General features: G+C 43.2%; 1 protein-coding gene, 1 long non-coding RNA gene and 1 other non-coding gene across 4 annotated transcripts in view; 2 read left to right on the forward strand and 1 right to left on the reverse strand.

Annotated features, from left to right (window-relative positions):
• SYNE3 (spectrin repeat containing nuclear envelope family member 3) overlaps positions 1–21889 on the forward strand; it is a 105583-nt gene that overhangs the window by 1720 nt on the left and 81974 nt on the right. The window contains exon 2 of the mRNA XM_039533854.1: positions 21577–21785. The gene's annotated coding sequence lies outside the window, so the exon portion shown is untranslated. The remainder of the gene's footprint in view (positions 1–21576; positions 21786–21889) is intronic.
• LOC120403103 lies at positions 1336–21589 on the reverse strand. 2 transcript variants are annotated; one of them, XR_005597467.1, is made up of 4 exons: positions 21425–21589; positions 3486–3599; positions 2951–2994; positions 1336–1396 (listed from the first exon to the last, which is right to left on the reverse strand). It is a non-coding gene; the product is annotated as an uncharacterized LOC120403103 (long non-coding RNA). The 2 variants fall into 2 exon arrangements; XR_005597468.1 differs by lacking the exon at positions 2951–2994 and having other exon boundaries at positions 21425–21588.
• LOC120405469 lies at positions 2903–3172 on the forward strand. The gene has a single exon (XR_005598584.1).

The raw sequence follows: 21889 nt of genomic DNA on the forward strand, positions 1-21889 counted from the left end.
AGGGCCAAACACGGGGACAGGCCATTTGTGAGGCTGTTTTGAGTTGCCTAAAAGCCAAAGGAATAAACACCACTCACCTGGTGTCAGTGTCTACTGATGGTGCACCCAGTATGAGAGGAGCACAGAAGGGCTTTGTGAATTTACTTCAAAAGTCGCTGGATCAAGAGCTGATGACGTTTCACTGCATCTTGCACCAAGAAGCACTGTGCGCTCAAACATTCCCCCCTGAATGTGTGGAAGTGATGAACCTCGTTATTAAGATAGTGAACAAAATAATTGCAAATGGGTTAAACCACCGACAGTTTTGTTCATGGTTAGATGAAGTCGAGAGCGCATATTTGGATCTCCTGCTGCACAACAGAGTTCGGTGGCTGTCAAGGGGAGACATGCTGAAACGCTTCGCTGCTTGTCTGGAACATGTGAAAACCTTCTTGGAAAGCAAAGGCCTCAGCTATCCCGAACTGGGAGACCTCGATTGGCTGGAAAAGTTTTATTTCATCGTGGATATGACAAGTCACTTAAACACGCTGAATAAAAATCTCCAGGGAAAGGGAAGCACGGCCCTGCAGTTGCTGGAGGATGTTCTGGCGTTTGAGCGCAAGATGACAGTGTTTGCCAGAGATGTACAGAGAGGTACACTCTCTCACTTCCCCTCCCTGAGAGAGTTCAAAGAAGAGAACAATCACATAAATTGTGATTATTTACACCATGCAATTATGGCAATGCAAGCTGCATTTGGAGGAAGATTCAGCGAGTTCAGAAAGGAAAAAAACACTGTCCTTCCCTGTCACACCACTGGACATCGACCCATCCCTGCTGAACATATCCGCATTCACAGGGATAAGTCAGCCCGATCTTGAAATTGAACTGGCCGACTTAGCGGATAAAGACTTATGGGTGTCCAAGTTCAAAAGCCTGACAGCGGATCTCGAAGAAGTCGCCCGTCAGAAGGCCACTCTCGCTAAAGAGCACAAATGGAATGATATTGAAAACCTCCCCAAACCCGACAAACTTGTTTTTGAAACATGGAGTGCCATTCCCGACACGTATATGAACATGAAAAAGTATGCATTTGGAGTCCTGTCCATCTTTGGCTCAACATACCTATGCGAGCAAGTTTTCTCGAGCATGAACTTCATAAAGTCCAAATATCGCTCCCGCCTCACAAATGAGAGCCTACAGTCCTGTGTGAAGATCAAAGTCACATCTTACAGCCCCGACATAGGGAAGATCAGCATCGAGCTTCAGAAACAGAAGTCACATTAAACAGGTGAGAACACTAGTATTTAATAGGCTATTATTCTTCAGAAAAAAACATTTGTTTCAGACCCGGAGCTGATGTAGTTTTTTATTGTATGTTCAGGTGCTTCGGTTGATTGCTGGCCGAGAAAGAAACCTGAAGAGGATGAGAGCACACTGAAATGGACTTGTCAAAAAACGTTCCTAATTTTATGTTTACTTTTTTAAAACTGCTAAGCTGCAACTATGTTTTTTTTATATTAAAGTGGGCTACATTTTATTTTAATTTTACACAAATACAGGAAGGACTCAAAGGCCTGCATAGTTCAGTGTTTAATTTATTTCAAAGTAGGCCTACACATGCACACTGCACTTCTGTTTGTTGTATTCTGTTGTTGTAACAGGTAAAATTTAAAAAAAGATTAAAACTTTTAATAGTTTATAAGCGGTGTTATGTTTTGCGGCTCCAGACTATTTTTCTTTAGTGGAAGAGGGGGCAAAATGGCTCTTTTGATAGTAAAGGTTGCCGACCCCTGCTCTAGTACCAGTTAAAAGCTGAATCCAGGGCTTTGGAGCGGAGCCCAGTGCTGGAGCATGGAACTCCACTGAGGGTATGGCTACACTTACAACTCTGCAGAGCTGGTAGTTGCAGCCCTGGTCGTCCAGCTGTGCAGGGCCAGCGCTGGTGTGTGGCCACACTCACAGCTACCAGCACTGCAGTGTGGCCGCATTTGCAGCGCTGTTGGGAGTGATGAATTATGGGCAGCTATCCCAGCATTCAAGTGGCAGCAACGTGCTTTTCAAAAGAGGGGGGGTGTGGGGCAGTGTGACGGACCGGGGGGGGGGTCAAGAGAGAGTGGTTTTTTGGAACTGACACTGTGCAAAATCAGAATTTTCCCACCCCCTTACTGTTAACTGCAAACAGCCTGCATCCAACATACTCTTTCCCCCCTCTGCCCCCTCCCCCTGTTTCTCTCAAGCAAAGCAAACACTCAACCCTGTGAATGAGCAAACACTCAACCCCTGTGAATCACGCAGGGAGGAGGATCTCATTTGATTGTTCACAGATTGATCACAGCAAACAGGAGCTGATAAGCAGCTCCAGTAGAGCAGCTCCAGGGAGCTCCGGAGGCTCACAACAAAACAAAGAGGCTGCATAACAAAACAAAGGGAGTCATTTAGTTAAAAGCATTCTGGGATACACCCTTATACCCTGGAGGCCAATAACAGCGCTGGTGTGTGGCCACACTTGATGACCAGCGCTGCAGCACCAGCGCTGCAATCCTTATTCCCCATGCTGAGTGAGGTGTACGGCCAGCGCTGCAGCCAGGGAGTTGCAGCGCTGGAAGTGCCCTGCAGGTGTGGCCACTTACTAATTGCAGCGCTGGAAAGCCTCCACCAGTACTGCAACTCACAAATGTAGCCATACCCTGAGAGCAGTGGAGCTGCAGGTTTCTGCTTGGAGCTGAAGTGGAGCACAGCTCCAAAGCCCTGGCTGTATCTTAGGGTAAAATTTTAAAGTCACTGAAGTGATTTAGGTGTTTAAGTCCCTGCTTTTACAAATGACATGGGCACTTAGGTGCCCAGATTCTATTCACCATTGGCTCCATGTGTTTGTCACTCTTAAAAACTTTGCCCAGGATTTTCTGAGTTTCGTATGATATGTCTGTGGTCTTGGAGCCGCCCTTGGTTGTTTGTGCTTGGGGCTTACCAGGCTTGCAGAGAGAGCATCTGTCTGAGGAAGCCGAGGCATGCCTGTAAGAGTAATAGCAGAACCATGTGCAATATTCCTCTGACAGTCCTAATTCTGTTGCCACGGAGATAATGACTTATTCCATGTCATTATCCATCTACCAACAGTAAGAGTAACTTTGCAGTCTGATATTGTTTAGCAAATACCAATTTTTGCTGAACACTAAAAACTGCTATAAATTTTCAGGTGGTTCCTTCAAACCTGTTCTTTCCAAATGTATATTTGGATTTATGTGCAGGAACAACACTGAATAAACTTGAAACCGAACAAGATCCTTTGTCTGTGTAGCATAAACTGTATTATCCTATGCACGTGTCCATCCCATAAAATAGATGCCAATTAATGATGAGATCCTTGCTATTAAGTCTGTTAACCATTTCACCATAACTAGTCATTGCTGTTAGTTGTAATTTTTATTCAGCTGTAATCTTCTAAAATTCAAACTAATTAATAAACCTTTCTATTTATTTGCCAGGTTAGTGATTCAAATCACCTGCTCTGAAGAAATCTGAATGTGGCTTCATTGGGAATTTTAAGGACATCTTATGCACCCCTAATGTTGCAGATGTTTCTGTTGGGGAAGCCAATCTCATCTCATTATGAAGACCTGTAATACATGATAAAAACAAGTAACATTTAAGTGAAGTTGCAGAGCTTATACAATCCCTCTAATTTGTCTTGTAATCTGAATGGATTGCCTATTATAATGGGCACCTAGTTGCTAAATTGATTTGTAGCACACTTCCAGTGAACTACTTAACTGTATAGTTCTTGTACTATTGACATTGCTCATGCTACATAATACAACATTATTCAGTACCACACAACAGATCCTTGTGTAACTCTTGGCTTCATGGGGTACAAAACTAGCTATACATCTCTGGATAAATAAAAAGACTATTAGTAAACACTTGTGAAATATGCTAAGACTTAACTGTAGTCACTCACTTGCCTGTTTCCTTTTTTTATTGAAAGAATACAAATGCTTTCTGCAACTCATCACACAACTGTCAAAGGCTAGCATCTATTCTAGTATTCCAGAATGCAAGTGAGATTAGGAAGCTCCTTTAAACTTCATTTTGATCAGCTTGTTATTCCAATACCAGAAGTTAAAGTGGCTTGAGTGGCATCTAGAACCCAACAATGGAATTATTTCTCTTTATCTGTTTTCTATTATGTTCCCTGAACTGTAAATAAGAATGACCTATACAGGTTTTTGAGAAACCTATAGTGCTAGCACAGTAACAATATGATTTGGCTAAAGCTACTAGGTGTTGCTACAGTATAAATGATCACTCTAAACTAGATGCTAATAAAAACAATAGTGCAAAATGATCTAAATATCAAATGTTTCTTAATTCTTTGTTTAATCCTGTTTTTTAGTGCTCAGGAGACTCTAAAGGGTTTTTACAGGGTTTTTTTGCATTCATTCTTAAGATGTCTTTCTACACCTGGCCTACTAAAATAAATAAAAGTGGGGTGTTTTCTTTTTGGGAGGAGTTCAGTAGAGGTATACAGAAGAATTGCAGCATGCTAGTTACCAAAGAAAACAGTGAGTTCCAAAACCAGCAAACAGAAGGTATGGTTATGGGGCTTCTGAATGTTTGGTTTTGAAGAACAAGAAACATCAGAGTAACTGGACCACCCATAGATTGTCTGACTCTAAATAGTGTCAAGGTATAATATGCTGCATATCAGTAATTGGTCTGCTTTGTAAAGCATAGAGCCCTACTGTGTAAGGAATGACCAGGACATTCTGAGTGCTTGTGTGGTCTCTGCAGAAGAAGTTGGATGGAATTGGAGTCTGGTTATCAGCAGACGCAAACCTATTGAGGGCCAGGTTGGTGTCTGTGCTCCATGCTAAATAGAAAAATCTCCAGTTCTTGACTATTATGAGATCAGTAGGTATTAACTCTTATACAATGTAGCTGGATAATCTAGAGAGCTACTAGTCTCTGTGTAGTAAAGATGGTGATTAGTTTTATATTAGAAGCTAGAGTTAGAGCCCCTCCCTTCAACTACTACTGTATATGGGATTTCTCATTGAGCTCCTCTAACAGGAAATGGCTTTTTCTAGATCTTGAGCTCTCCCAGTCTGAGATGGTACAGGCTCAGCCTGACTTCTCTTGTAAGGCCTTGGGGCTTGCCCATACCTCTGCCCTAGAGCCAGATTCTCTTCCTCTAGTGGCACAAACAGTGATACAAAAGTGTAATCTTGGCTTTTAAGGAGGGAGAGGGGAGAGACAGATCTTTCTTTCCACTGAATACCAGATCTGCAGAACTTTGCTCCCTGAATGAGACCAGCTGCATAGCCTCTCCCTGTTCCATTTCTCCATCATCATGGAGCAGGAAAGCAGTGAACAAGAAGACTTGTGCTATGATTGCTCGCAGCCCACAAGACCCTTGCTTTCCAATGGGTAGGGGATCGGAGTCTGGAGAGCTTGTTGGGAAGCTCTGCTTCCCCACACATCAGCTTAATCCTCTCTGGAGACACCTGGTAAGACAAGTCAGCCCATGGCTTTAGCAAACTGGGCTGTACTTCCCCATCAGTGATGTTTCCTTGCATTTTTCCAGTTATATGTTGGGTGATAAGTGCCAGAGCTACCAGTCTGACTGCCACCCCATCCATCTAGCCTAAAGCTCTCTAGAGCCTCATCCCCTTCCTTGAACTCTTAACTCCTCCCCAGAAGAAAGGAAGCCAGAAAAGCAAAAGAACCCTTTTACTGAACATATTTGAAACTAGCAGGAGAAAGGTAGTGGCCACCACCAACAGATATCTCATCAAGACATTTCTCCTTAAGACATGCCCTATACCTCTTCCTGTGCTCCTAGTATGAGTCACTTTCCATCCCATCCCTTCAGTAGCAATCCATACTAGTGTAAGAGCTACCTATTCCATTACATGCTCTTCTTGATTAATCTTGTGAGCCACTTGCACCAAAATCTTGTCTCTTACCAAGACCAATGACTTAGCACTTTCCTATCCCATTTTTTCACTCTAGTCAGCGCTCTACCTACGCTAAATATCTGCTATCTACTTGATCCACTGTGAGCAACAGCATCAAGGCAGCTGAACTGCTACCAATTTAAATTACCCTACGTTCCTTTCTGTATGAAGATTAAGAAAGTAGAGCTCTTCTCTCCCTTCCCCCCCCTTATAGTTTCAGACTTCCCATACACGTAACAAAATATGTATCTGTGTTACCAAAACTTGCCACAGGTCAGCTCATTTTATTGAACATAGAAGGCCATGTGACCTTGCATATTTCAAAGATTCTTACCTACTGCCCAGAGAGGTATGAATATGAATAGAGTGATGCTTTTTCATTTTTATATCATTCCTATTTATTTGTAATACTTAGCATAGATGTGAAGTTGTCATGTGAGTTGGCACATGCTGTAGCAGGGTATGGAGGGGTGATGGAGTTAGGGATATTTGTAGAGGCCTTTCTTTGAATTTCCTGACTTCAATTTTTGATACATAATTTTACCCTAATTTAAACATTTTTAGGCTTTCAAACATCTTTTACAATTGCAGTATTTTTTTCAATAAAGTCATTTTTATTCTGTCTTTAGGTTATTGTCTGGTAGTATAAACCTATCCATTGACTACATGAACTGCTCAGGTTCTTCGTACAGGTCACCAGGGCCACTTTGTACTACAATGATGGGAGGTTTTTTTGTTTTTGTTTTATATGGTGGCAAGAAGGAAGATGTCTTGTTAAAACTTAAACGTACCCAATCTGCATCACTTGCTTTTGCCTACAAATCTGTAGTTCTCATAGTGAATCTGGGCCCTCTTAAAAAAGTTTAGCTGTGAAGGAGTACATGCAATCTATTGATGGTCTAACAATAATATCGTCGGTGACGCTGCTGTAAAAAGACTTGTCAGGTGTCTGTTCTTTCTATAAAAATATAAACTTGTAACCTCTTCACCAGAATGTGTAATATATTTATTGAGATGTTAAGGGGAGACAGGAGACTAGAGAATAGTTTTCAAATGAGCCTCTAATTAGAATTTGTCAAAATGATATTGATGTTATAGGTGGTGTGAGTAGTGCTGCCTATTATTAAGGTTGCCCAACGCTTTCTATGATAAAACCCTGTTTTCAGTTTACCAAACTTTTTAACCAGTTGGACTGCTGGCATGGAAAATTTCAGTCTGCCTCAAGCTGAATTGTTTTGAACAGTTTCAGCCAAAATATCCCAAGGATTTCCGAGACTGAGGTTAGAGACAAATATGTTGTTTTGCTCATATTAAAAATTCTGGTGACCTTTTCCTTGAGATGCTGTAATACCCTTGTGCTTTGGAATATGGGCTTGACATTTGGCAAGGGAAGTGCCTTTTATTGTCTCTAAGAAAATTCACTCAGATGTGGCCAAGGTTTGAGCCTTTGAAAAATTGCAGTTTGTACATGCTTAATACAGACTTCTTGGAGTTTAACAGCTAAAAATCTCTGAAGATTCCTTCTACACTGGGCATGCTCCCAGCCACAGGTTGAGGAAGACTTTCCCAGAAATGTCTGTGCTGGGCTCAGAGGCAGGCACCAGAACTGAGAGCAGGGAGCCTGGCTTGTGCTCTCAGTGCCTCCCCTGGTGGATTCCTGCAACATGGAGAAAGAAGCTGCCTGATTCAAATGCAGCGGGGAAAAGAGTTGGTCCTGCAAGGGCAGGGGGAGCAGACTGGGACAAGGTGGGAGACTTGTGGGGAAGAGACTGGGACTGGAGGCTAGTGAGGGGGAAAGGGAAACTGGTACTGGCTGAGCAAGGAGATTGAGACTGGGAGCCAGGAAGAGAAACAGGATGGGTTGGAAACCAGAGGGGAGGAACTAGGGGTGGAGGGCTGGGAACTGGTGGGGAAGGCCTGATGTATGTGGAACCAGTTTGTGGTGAGAACTGGTCCTGGCTGAGCAAAGAGATTGGGATAATGAGTTTGGGGTGGTTGGGAGGCACTGGGTGGATGAATAGTTCAGGAATGGGGACTGGGGAACATTGGGCATGGGGAGGAGACAAATCTGATGAACTGGGAAAGGGGGAACTGAGACTGGCTGTGCAAGGGGACTTGGGAGTGGCAGGGAGAAGAAGGGGCTGTGGGAATTGCATGGGGGTACATTAATTTCTGTTCAGCTTGCTGCCGAGTTTTATTTGATCTAGAGAGATTGATTGGTCTATTTATTTGGGGAAATTTTAGAAAGATTGTCAAGGTACCCTAAACAGTGGCTGGGTGTTTTTATTATCATTTTTTAGAAATTAAAACACCGCTTGAGATAAAGGACAAAAGTTGCATTAGCTCAAAGGCAGTAGCAGACTCATAAGCCTCTGTGTGTGGTCTAGCCACTAGAGGGAAATAAAGAGCCACACAATTAGTGAGAGTAATGCATCAGAAATGTATCCTGGTCTTCAAAGGTTCTTAGCGGTTCTAATCCCCATATGGGTCACCATTTGTAATTATGCCCTAGAGGATATGGTGATTTAGGCATCCTAGGATTTGCAACACAAGTGATAAAGACTTAAAGAATAGAGTCAGAATATCCATGGTGAGGACTAAAAATTAGTTATCCTTAGGGACACCATAAACTTAAATGTTCATTTAAAAAATGAGTTAAGGGCTCTGCTGAATTTTATGGCTTTACAATTATTTTCTTATATTTTAAAATGTCTTTCTTTCCCCTTTTGCAATGTAAAAAAATCAATAGAACTGGGAATCTGATTTAACTGAGTGTTCTGAGGACTCATTAAAATGGACTCTTTACAAAGTGCTGTCAAATGCACAAAGTAAACAAACTGGGAGGAAATGAGATTTTTGTTTCCAATCTCTTTCCCTTATAGTGATCTCAGGTGTTAACTTGCAGCACTACTAGTGAGTAGAGTTTTCACACCGAAATGTGAGGTTTTATGCTGACAATATCCCTTTAGAGTAATACGCTCCCTTTCTGCAAACAAATGATATACATCCACATACAAATATTTGGTTGTTCAATGACTAGCTCAGATATAAGCTAAACAGTAAGCACTTATGTAGGTTCATCATAATGGAGTTAGGGCTTCATGCTGCATGATACTGAGCACTTCCTGCAAGGTGTTGAACACCTCCTACTCTTATTGAAGTCAATGGGAGTCGAAGGTGCTGAACACCTCCCTGGAAGTACTCTGCATCTTGCAGGATTGAGTACCTGAATCAAGAAAGTGAACTTCACTCAACTGCATCATCAGCTTGGTGTTTACAAATGTCTCTTGGGCCTGTGAGTGACTGGGCCATCCGTTTAACCTCATAGCCAAATGCTAATTTCATCCTGTATACAAAGTCCTGGAAATGGCTTTGGATTATGAAATAACTACCCCTTTCCCCTTGATAATGGCCTTGTTCTTTATAAGTACAGTAAAGCAAATGGCCTTTGATGTTATTTATTTGCCAGGACTCCTTTCTAAATGATTAGCTGTTTGGGCCTCAGCACATATTTGCTTTGGTTTTAGCTTTTTGATTGCTGCCAGACATGGTAGGCAGGTGGAGAAAAGTACATGTTTTATGCAGCTGCCAGATGTATCAGGTTCTTCACCTGGAGGCATTGATGAGCCAAGCGAACATTACCACATTCCACTCTAGCTTAGAGCTGCAGCAGTGGACGGGTTAAGGCACATGCCAAATTGGGGAAAGTGGAAATAAAGGTTTGTTTCAAGAACTGCAGCATTTAAACATGAGCCAGCAAGAGTCCTTTGGCCATGCACCTGTTTCCCGCTAGTTGAAAGACTGCATACAAATAACAATAAACTGTACTATCTGAAGTCTGAATGCTTGAGAGCTGAGTGAGTAGTATAGGTGGAGGGGGAAGGGAGATTCTGGGCAGTTGTGTGTCAGGAAGATCAAGATAGCAACATTTCATTTATCACTGTGCATTGTGAATAAAGAAATTGGAGAGGGGAGTGCAGTTGGTTGCCACTGAACTTAATAAGAGCAAATGCCAGGATTATTTTAGTAAAATAAACTTTCCTATATGTTGTTTATGCTCAGAACTGAATATAAATGATTTCTATGGGTTGGGGGTTCCCTCAAACTCGGCTTCTCCAGAACACCTCATTCAGTTCTGGGAGAATGCTTTATCCGGTTGTCTGAAATCCAAGCAATCAGTTCAACTCCAGCCTCATCACTGAGGTTTCTTTATTGGCATACAAACAAACTACACTTGAGTTGATCAGGATTGATCAAGATGGGTATTTTTTTACTTTCCCCCTGACAAACTTCATGGTGGGGGACCCTTGTTAATTTTTTTTTACCCTGGTGTCATCTCTGTTGTACCAATTTTTTTACTTTTCTTTGGTGACAAGGGAGTTCAAGTTTTCTTGCTCCTTATTACTTATGGCTGCTTATACTTTTTATAGCATTTCCCCCCAAATAGTACAGATAGGCCATCATTTCAACTTGCGGACTGTGAGGTAAAGAGAACATCTTTTCTCAGTGGCATTGTTCCTGTTCAGTTTGCAGCTGTTTCCACTGCAGCATTTATTGGTGTAAATAAGGGAGGAAAGAATGGGGAGGATACACAGTTCTCAGTTTTGTTTTGAGGGACTCTGGCTCAGAGCCACAAAGTAATTAGGCACCTACCCAGTCCCAGTTTTGGCTCCACTGCAATTCACAAAAGTCCTGATAAATCTCCTGGTGCATAGCTAACCTTACTTGGTGCCTACATTTTCAGAGTAAAAGTTCCTTAAGTGCCTTTGTTTCTGTCTCTGAGTACGTGCACTGCCTCCCTTTACATGTCTGGATGCCTGTCTCCTGCCTAAACGCCAGAGCAAGTCACAAACCAGGGGAACATAGGTGTTTGTCCACGTGTTCCATTGTAAAGAAATACTTAAATTGTCATTGGGCCAATGAGAGAGAGTGTGTGAGAATGACTCTGTAGTCCAGTGGTTAGAACACTTTCTTGAGAGGTAGGATCCTTTGTTTACATCCTTTCTTCCATTCTGGAAGAAGGGGGAATTGAACCTAGATGTCCCACATCCCAGGCAAGTGTGCTAACTTCTGGGCTAAAAGTCATAAAGTGGGTGACAATCTCTGCCTCCAGCCAGTTTGTGTGGAACAAGACAGGTGTCTAATAGAGTCCCACAAGAAATGCCTCAGGTGCCCAAGCTGCCTGACTCCAAGAGAGGGATTCCTGTTTGTGGATCACTAACAGAGATAGATGCCTCCCTGCAGGCCGGACTTAAGCATCTATCTCTGAGAGGGGCAAGGCTTAGCACACACCCCTGTTGTCAGCATCTCCCTTTGGGTAGCATAGGCAGCTTCCAGCCTACTGCACTGGCTTCTCTCTCCCCATTCATTGTATAGGGAGCCTTGGCAACTAACATGGCTTTGCGGATTGCAGTGTTGTTCCTGTGATTTTCTAGGTTCCTAGACGTTAAGAGCTGTGATGCAACACATAAGTCCCTTCATGGATAGCATCCTGTGTGCCTGCAGACTTGCTGGAGCTAGATACGGTGACTCTGCTGGATGGTCCTGAGCATCCCGAAATTAGAGGTGGCAGTTACTAGGTGTGCTCATTAGCTGTTTGAAGCTATTTGGGTGATTTCCATTATGGGCAAGCAACCTGGCAGGTTACACGCACAGTAACTCCAAAAGAGCAACCAATGGGAACTCAAGGGAAGGGAGATAAGTTTATAAATAATAGGAGTGGAAGCCACACTGGGGATGAAGCAGCATGAAGACTACAAGTGTCTGCTGTAAGGACTGAGTTTCAGGGATTTTGCCAGTTTTGTTGGATTAGATTGACGGCTCCTCACCCTACTGGAGAAGAGGACTAGATATGCTGCAGGCTGTGCAAATTGCAGACCGTTCCAAAAATTCAAGGGAATTTGAAGGAGACTGTGGGACTATCCCTTGTTTTTCAACTTTAAGGAGCTGGTGTGTGCTACATCTTGGCTGGGTACTATTCCACAGAGACTGAGAAGGATAAATCGTCCCAGAGAAGTGCTTTAAGGGACTGTATGTATGTGCATAAATCATATTTTGCATTGAACTTATGGTAATAACAATTAGTAAAACTTGGGGAACAACCCCCACCCCTGCAAAAGTATTATCTTTAAAAAGCTGCTATTGACAATATTCAAAGTTTCATGGGTTATAAGTAAACCATTATGTATTTATATAGAGAATGGTTTTGTACATTTTTTTCCTTTAGAGATTTTGTCACTTTTATTCTCTCATATTTAACTCTGTATTATATATATAGATACAACACCTGATCTTAGAAAGCCAAACTCCGGTCTGTATCCCTCCAGAGAGGTAAGCTTAAGGTACAGGAAAGCGGAAAGAGAGATTATCTCTAACATTAGCATAGTGCTTTCCCCAAGCCCATCATTACACAACTTTTCTATTTACATATTAGACTGTTCCTCTCCCTAAGTCAATAGGCTACAGGTGGCTGGGAGGAGACCCTGCTGAAAAACACTGATGAGAAACCTGCAGAATGGTGAATTTTGGAAGTAAATTGTAAAGACAGTAACAAGATGATCAGAAAGATGAGGATAAGACAGAGCACCTGGAATCTATCTCTAGCAAGACCACTAAATATAGGAAAAAAGAAAGCAAAGGCATTCCCACCTGTAACCAGCTCATGGAGAGAGTGAGCCAGTCAGCCCTTGAAATAATTAATGCCACTCCAGCTGCAGCTACTCTAATCTTCCTCCCAACCACTGCCCTCTCCCTTCCTGTTACTTTGAGATCAAGCCCCCTGCTTATTAAAATAGGATTGTTTCCCATTCCTAACCTGTGTGAGGTCTGGTCTACACATAGCTTTTGTGCTGATATAACTATTTTGGGTAGAGGTGTGTTGCTTTTTACTGAAATAGTTATAACAGAACAACCTCTAGTGTGGACACAGTTACACCAGTAAAAAAGCACCTTAGACCAGTGTAGCTTATTCCTCTAGGAGTGCAAGTGTGGTCGCGCTCCTAGTAATCCACCTCCACAAGGGGATTAGGTCTGAGCACTGGGAGCCTGTCTGCATTAGCGCTTTGAAGTGCTCAGACTTGCAGTGCTCAGGGGGGTGATTTTTCACCCCCCCCCCCCGAGCCAGCAAGTTAGAGCACTATAAAATGTAAGTGTAGACAAGCCCCCAGAATAACCTTTATACTAGTATAACTCTGTGGTTGTTCAAGGATAGGTATGTAAACAAGCACTGAATTGCTGCTATGGCCTGATCTACATGATCTGATCTTAGGTTGACAAAACTACGGAGCTCAGGGGTGTGAGCTGCGCTGACCTAACCCCCAGATTAGTCGTAGCTAGGTTAATGGAAGAATGTTTGCATTGACCAAGCTACAGTCACTCGGGTGGGGGAGTTTCTGCAGCAATAGAAAAAACCCTTTTGTCACTGTAGCCGGCATATATTCTGTGGGTTTACAGGAGCATAGCTATTGGTGCCATGGTTATGCTGCTGTAGCACCCATAATGTAGACATAACCTCTGTCTCCAAAGTTCCTGATCCTGTTTCTTTTCCTTTTCTTGCTTCCAACAACCTAATATATCCCTGGAGGCAGGGAGTTTTTCTTTCCTCTCCCCTAACCCCTCCACACACACATTATAGAGAATCTATGAAATTCTGATGTTTCCCTTTTCTGTTCATTGTGGACAGGGATGTACCCAAACCAGAGAGAACTGCAATCCTTACATTCCTGAAAACTATTATTCAAATGTTATTGAGTCACTTGGCAGACCTGAAAAAGTGATGTAAGATGTGAGAAGCAGGGCATTTGTGTGGTGTACCAATGTCGTCTTTGGAATGATAAAAAAAACTGCAACATCAGGGCTTTTCCTGGCATAGTGTAGATTTTAAATAATTTTAATACTAAATCAGTCTGTTCTTTGATGCGGCACATGGCTGTACAGTGGACATTCAGAGGATGTCACTAGAGGAGGTTACAGAAACTTCTTTCCCTACTGGGAGGGGAACAAAGAGTTCTAAAATCCAGTGGGTCAGATCCTCTGGGGCACTGCTCACATACCTTGTGCACTCACTAAAACAGGAGTTTTGTTGCTGCAAGGAATATAAGTAAGTTTGGACCTTTTGTCTGAGCAATCTTGATAGTGCCACTTAACAGATGATACCCAAATCAGGTACAAAGGGGATATCTAGGAGATTTCAGGGGAAATTCTTGCACCAGATGAAATTGTTGCACCTGAGAGCTAACAAGGGCAGGCCCGTAAACCTTGATGATCATTCAAATGAAAATACCCTTGGACAAAGAGCTGCCTACCACCTAGGGCAAACCAGTTTGTCAAGTGTGGACTCCAGTGGGTGGTGACCAAGTGACAGATCACCTGATGGGGTACTTTTTGAAGTCTATAAAAGGAAGATTCTCTTTCTGGCCATTTGAGGGCAAGGAAGATAGGAGGCAAGGTTATATAGAAGGGCAGTGGGGGAGAGGAAGAATTCTACACTCCCCTGAGGACTGTGACCAAATCCCAAAGAACTCCCAAGAGTGGTGAGGAAATAGAGGCAAGGAACTGTGTCCTTATTCTCTATGAATACATATATATATATATATCTATATATATATATATATATATATATATATATATATATATATATATATATATATATATATATATACTGTGCAGCCTAAAATAAAAAGTGATTGTTTTAGGAATCCTCTTGCAAAATCCGTGTCTATTTTCTACAACAATCAGGTACATTATAAACCAGAGTGCCATAAGAGGGTGCATAAGCTATCGTGGAGTCTTAGAGAGACAGCATTTCTGGGACTTCCAGAAGAGGGAGATCAGACAGATTCTGTCCCCATCAAGTGTGTCAGAGGCAGGGCCGGCTCCAGACCCCAGCGTGCCAAGCGCGCGCTTGGGGCGGCGGCTCCGGTGGACCTCCCACAGGCATGCCTGCGGAGGGTCCGTTGGTCCCGCGGCTTCGGTGGAGCATCCGCAGGCGTGCCTGCGGGAGGTCCACCAGAGCTGCGGGACCAGCGGACCCTCCGCAGGCACGTCTGCAGGAGGTTCACCGGAGCCGTGGGACCGGCGACTGCCAGAGCGCCCCCCGCGGCGTGCCGCCCTGCTTGGGGCGGTGCAATTCCTAGACCCGCCCCTAGTCAGAAGGGCTGGACCCAGAGACCTTGACTACAGCCTGCCCAGACAATGGGGAGCATAAAAGCACATGCATGAGCACAGTGTGGATCAAAACACAATGGTGAGATCCAGCAGGGGGAACTTGATCAAGCCTGTGCCAATTGTATTTTTATGAATATTTCCAATGTCCTGAAAGATTCAAATGTCTCCAAAATATGGATACAGATTGTTGCTACATGGTGTGTAAACTCAAAAATACTGCGAGACTGCAGCAAATGTTATATTCATGGGAAGAATCTTAGCTTGCAGACCATATGTTATAATAAAATTGTTTTGCCCATAACTGTGTAAGCATAATTGAGCTAGATCTTCGGCTGGTGTCAATTGGCATAGCTCTATTGACTTTAATAGAATTGCATTGATTTACATCAGCTGAGGATCTTGTCCACTATGTTCTCTTGTGGTATGTGCAGCTAGACTTTCTTCACATGTAAGGATGCTTCAGGGACTTGCTGCTTCTTTGGACATATCTGACTGCTGGGAGAAAAGCATTTAACAGATATCCTTTGTACCTGATTTGGGTATCATCTGTTAAGTGGCACTACCAAGATTGCTCAGACAAAAGGTCCAAACTTATTTATGTTCCTTGCAGCAACAAAACTCCTGTTTTAGTGAGTGCACAAGGTATGTGAGCAGTGCCCCAGAGGATCTGACTCATTGGATTTTAGAACTCTTTGTTCCCCTCCCAGTAGGGAAAGAAGTTTTCTGTAAGCTCCTCTAGTGACATCCTCTGAATGCTGTACAGCCATGTGCAGCATCAAAAAACAGAGTGAGTTAATAACATTTGAATAATAGTTTTCAGGAATGTAAGGATTGCAGTTCTCTCTGGTTTGGGTACATCCCTGTCCACAAAGAACAGAAAAGAGAAACATTAGAATTTCATAGATTCTCTATAATGTCTGCTTGTCATCAACCACAAGAATGTGCAAATGGGTGTAGTGCACTAAAAATAGAAGAGCCCAGTTACCTTGTGGTGCTATAAATGCTTCCGCATTGTTGTAAAGATGCTGCACAGGTTCCGCCTAAAGATCAAACCGTGCCAATGTAAATGTTACTATTGTTTGCCAGCAACTGTTTGGTGCTTTCCACCCAGTCTCTTAGGCATTCTGCCTGTCACAGGAAATGTATGAAACTGCTGCACACTAAATCAAACCACAAAGGTCTGTCAGTGAGAGAAGACTTTTATCTTGGAAAGAAAAAAAACATATATTTAGAAAGAGAGAGCTGCTGTTCAGTTCTTTTGACAGGCTCTGCACCTCTGTACTTCATCCTTAATCATTTAATCTCTCCCTACTTTTTTAGGTGTGAAGTGATACCTGCTGAGGTCACCCTTCCATTGTTTGCATAGCAGACTGGTTTTCTAAGCATGAGTACTCATTTGTTTAATCATGTTGGTTGTATGTACAATGATAATGACTTTTAGACCTAAGCATATCACAAACTGTCATCAATGGCAAGAGACAATCAGCTGTGTAACTTGGTAAATAATATAAAATCTGGTATCAACACTGGGAAATGTTAGAAGAGAAGTTCAATGCAATCAACATTTTGATTTAATGGTAAAAACAACACAACCTTCAAAGTGTGTCTCTGAACACTGACCATTTGGGGCGGTTCAAATGGCAAAGGAAATCTTTCTGAATGCATTAGACCATTTTTTTCTGCCATAACAGATCAAAGAGTGTAACCTCATTTCTTATCTGCAGGACTTTTAGCAACTGAGTCAGTGCCTCCATTAGGGTGGCTCCTTTGCTCGTAATGGTGACTGAATAATTGTTTCTAGTGTAGATACAGAATAAAATATGATTACTCAATCTTGACACACACATGGGGTGCATAATGCTTTAGGGTTATATCCATTTCCACAGGCTAAGGGGAAGAAAATCAGATGGATCCATGGATATGGAACAGGCACTGTCACGTCTGCACCATTGTACCCCCTTCACCCAGCCCTGTGGAAGCTCCTCTGTAAGTGCTATGTGGACTTTGGCCTACACTGTTTTGTTGAGGATGGCCTGGGAAGCCTGGCCACTCTCTATGCTGCCATATTCCTTTCAGTCCCTTGACACACTAGCTAGTAAGTTAACCCTGTCACTCCTAGGTGGGGAGGGAGGTTTCCAAAACAATGGCAGACGGGGCCGTCCTTAGCCATAGGCAGAACAGGCAGCCGCCTAGGGCACCACTAGGTCTGGGGGCACCACTCTGCCGGGAGCCTGGACAGACGGGAAGCAGTGGAGCATGTAAGAGCAGGGCTGCTGGGTCCTAGAGAGAGCTGAATTCAGCACAGTCTGAGGGAGGGGATTGGCTGCTGGGGTCTCTGGGAAGGGGTGGGGGAAGGAAACTCACCTGTAGGGTGACCAGATGTCCCACTTTTATAGGGACAGTCCCAATTTTTGGGTCATTTTCTTATATAGGCGCCTATTACCCTCCACCTCCATCCTGATTTTTCACACTTGCTGTCTGGTCACCCTAGGTGGGGGTAATGGTACCTATATAAGACAAAGCCCCAAATATCAGGCCTGGCCCTATAAAATCAGGACATCTGGATCTGGTCACCCTAGCTGGGGAGCACGTCTCTCCCCCAGCCTGGCAGTGATCCATCTTATCCAGGGGGAGTTGCACAGGGCAGGATGAGCTGCTGTGGCTCCATGGGTGCCCCGTCCCTGAGATCAGATTCTGTGCTAACTTCACCATGGTCTGTTGGGCTGGCGGTGGTGCCCGTTGGTGTGTGATCAAACCTGAGGGTTTGCTGCTGCTGTTGCCACTCTGCACCCCAGGAGGTGGATTTTGGGGTTCTGCAGTTTTCCACCTATCTCCTCCTCTACTGCAGCTGTTGGACCAGCAGGCTGGGGGGTGAGCCAAGCATGAAAGCAGTACTGTGTTGCCATTTAGATTGTCATTTAACAAATTTGTTTGCCAAAAATGCTTGCTAGCAATCCTGAATTCAATTTCAATATTTTTTTTTTAAAAATCAATATCTTAGCCAAAAACAGAAAATTAAGTTGTTGACAATTATTTGTGACAAGTTTGATATGGGGAAGGGAGTGGGCCAGTTTTCATCAGAGAAACAAAAAATGTTGACTGACTTTCCTATAGCCCTGTTACTGCTAAATAGAGCCCTCCAACAACTGATGCCCCATTGCCACCCGGGTCCCAGCTGCCAGCCCCACTCAGCACCCACTGCTGGCCTGGGGATCCCCAAGGAACCCCAGGCTGGCAGCAGGCTGAGCAGGCTGGCGGTTGATACCCTGGCTGAGCCACTCAACCCGCTGTTGGCCTGGGGTTCCATTCACTCAGCTGGAAGTGGGCTGATCAGGACTAGATTCAACGAAATAGGAAAACAAGAGCAACTAATGACAAAGTGCAAGAGCCTAGAGCAGTGGTCCCCAACCTTTTTAATCTGGCGGGTGCCAGAGGAAGGACCATGGCGGTGGACGAGCATCTGCCTAAATGCCGCTGAAATTCGGCGGCATTTCAACGGCGACACCTCTGGATGATGCCGCTTGTTGGCGGCAAGTGGCATCATCCAGAGGTGTCGCCGCCGAAATGCTGCCGAATTTTGGTGGCATTTCCGCGGATGCTCGTCCGCCGGCCAGTACGCAGGTGCAGTGAGAGGCCTCTGCGGGCGCCATGGCACCCACGGGCACCATGTTGGGGACCCCTGACCTAGAGAGCCTCCTGAAGCATGGCGATCATTTTGATTTAAATGGACTTGAACTGTGTGAAGAATTGAGTACACTGTCATCAATGTTGCCACATGCAAAACTGATGATGAACATTGCACAGTTTATTCATACCAGCAAACTTGTTGACATATATCCTAATGTGTACATTGCCACTCGTATTCTACTGACAATTCCTGTAACAGTAGCATCAAGAGAACAGAGTTTCTCAAAACTAAAGCTCATTAAAAACTATCTCCGCTCTACAAGGAGTCAGGAACACTTGACTGGTCTTGCTAGTCTTGCAATCAAACAAGACATCACTTTGTCTTTGTCATACGATGACATTATTACTGATTTTGCAGCCAAAAAACCCCAGAAAGATTGCTTTTAAATAAAAACAAATCCTTGTTTCAATACCTCTTCATATAAATTTCCAATAAAATGTTGACAAATTAAAAAATTATATTATTTGTATCATTCTGTCAAATCAGAATTTTTTCTATAGTGCTACTTCTTTAGTGCTAGTCCATCAGCATTACAGTGTGCTTAATTAAGTTAAACTGGTTTTAATAATATGCATGTGGCAAGTTTTCCAATAGTGTAAGCTTATGTTTGTGTGGCTAAGAACAAGACAGGCACAGGGGCACCAGTTTAATAATCCCGCCAAGGGCACCATAAATCCTAAGGACGGCCCTGATGGCAGAAGTGCAGGGGAGTGGGGGAGCCTTTTGCAGTGTGCTGGAACTTTACTGCCAAGGGCCAGCGAACCAGTCCAGAGGTTTGTGGGCCCAGAATCTCAAAGGTATTTAGGTGCCTATTTCCCTTTGAAATCCCTGAGGATTAGTTGTCTAAATACCTTCCAGGGACTGTGATGTGAAGTTGAGTAATTCTGATTCTGTGCAGCAGCAACCAGTGATACACATCCCTGTTTTATTTAGTTATAGATGTACCGTAGATAATAGTGTATAAGCTACATGCAATATATACTTTTTTATTAAATCCAGCACACCTAAAAGCAAGTTCAGGGCTCAATGCAGTCACTTTGGCTATACCTTTTTAATGGATTGCAGAAATGTTGTAGTGGATGTGTCCAAGCAATGGAAAGTTTAGATCTAACATTAAAACAAAACAAACAGACAAACAAACAAAAAAACCCTCATCTGTTTAGATTTGCCCCAATGTTTCTTTTAGGAAATGCACCCTCACTTAAACCTTACTAATGATTGTAATGCAGAGTTCTATGTATTCATTTGATTTTTGTTCAATTATGTTATGAGGATACAGAAAAGCTTTAACCTGAGACAGAATGGGAATTGCTTGATACAATGTGGTTTTTAATGATTCTAGCTAAATACTCTGATGCTACAGGTCAAATTGTAGGATGTTTCTTGTTGCCTGTGCTCCTTTATTTGGTTATGTAAACAAAGACTACCTTAGTGCTGAAAAATCAAAACATCTTGGTCTTTCTGTTTTTATATAAATACATATATGCAGTAGGGGCAGAAGCATAATAGATTTGTTTGCAGGGTAAATAATTTATCTTGATCAAATGCATATGGCAACTTGATTGAGAATGGAAGTGAACATCACAACAGTTCGTGTTTTTCAGTTTCTTAGTTCTTACTTTGAATGAGCTTTGGTTGTTTTGATATTGTTTTTGTGACAAACTGGAATTGTTTTTTCCTATTGGTTTATATGATGAAGTGTGAAACTATTGGCCTATCTTATGGGCAGTAATTCAAGAGGAAAGATAGCCTTGTGGTTAAGGAACTGGTCTGGGACTGAAAGCCTGAGTCCAATTTCCAGGTCTGCTGCAGATTGCTCGTGTAGTCTCAATGGAGCTATTTCCAAGTATAAAGCAACATTGCCAACTTTCATGATTTTATCACGAGTCTCATACTTGGTGACTTTCATAAAGCCCGTGTTCCTGAAGTCATGTGATTACATCAGACTCCTGCCTTTTTATAAAGTAAGTTTCTAGCCCTCATGATTGCAGAGAAAAACACGAAAATGCGGAGCCTCAAGATTAAAAAAAAAGAAGGGAATTAGAACATTTTTTAAGCCAGTCTTGTGACTTTATGGAAACCAGAGTAATGCTTTTTGAATTTTCGAGCTTGACCATACTGGTTTAGCATATAACTCTTTATAAGACTGGAGATTTAGCTCTGCCTCAATTTTCCATTTGCATAATGAGGATGCTGTCTCCTTTTGGCTGTCTTGTCTGTTTAGATTATAAACTCTGTGGGGCAAGGACCATCTGCTACTGTGTTTGTACAGCACCTAGCACAATCGCGTCCAATTCTCAGTTTGAGCCAGGAGGTGCTACTATAATATAAACAATACTCATGGATATTAAAATAGAAGCTGCTGTTCTTATTTCTGAGATGGAATTGATTACCCTTGTGACAACAGTGTGTGTAGTCCTAGATGAATCTGTAATTGTTTTGTAAGGTCACCATTTACTTCTCAAAAGCGGTGTATGAAAAAGGTATTAAGAGAAAACAGCCTGCTCTGTTAAGTGCATCCTTCCAACACTTATGCTGCTTTTAAAGTAATACACAGCTCTTGGATGTGCACAGTGCAGGATTAAAATAACCGAGTATAAAAGGCAAGACCCTTCAGAGTCAAACAACCTACCTGCTGTGCGTGGGCCTTATGACGGTTGGAACTAGGTTACCACAAACCTCATTTACCTCTCCCTGTAATGCCCTGCCCATTGCAGAGGCGACTCTAGCTTTAATCACATCTTTCTCCCTCTTAACTCAGCTTCTCCTTCAGCTTGATCCCAGGATGAAGTCATAATCCTGCGTGTGTATGACATAGCAAGCTGTTGCGTTGGAAAGGAGCTGGGGGATCATCACACACACGCGGCGGGATTGAGGAGGAGGAGATGGGCAGGGACGAGGCAGAGAAGCCATGCTTACTAGGCAAACGGATTTTGCGGCTCGTCGCCCAAAAGTGCCAAGGCAATTGTGAAAGCGGGAGCTGGCTTTCTGATGTGAGTGGGACGCCGCTGAAAGCTGCTCCCCGGCTCCGGAGGCTGGCGCTGAACGCCGGGGCCCCGCACAGATCCCCCTGTCCGTTGCATAAGCCCCCTGATGA

The sequence above is a fragment of the Mauremys reevesii genome, linkage group 4 (genome assembly GCF_016161935.1).
Source record: "Mauremys reevesii isolate NIE-2019 linkage group 4, ASM1616193v1, whole genome shotgun sequence".
NCBI lineage: Eukaryota > Metazoa > Chordata > Testudines > Geoemydidae > Mauremys > Mauremys reevesii.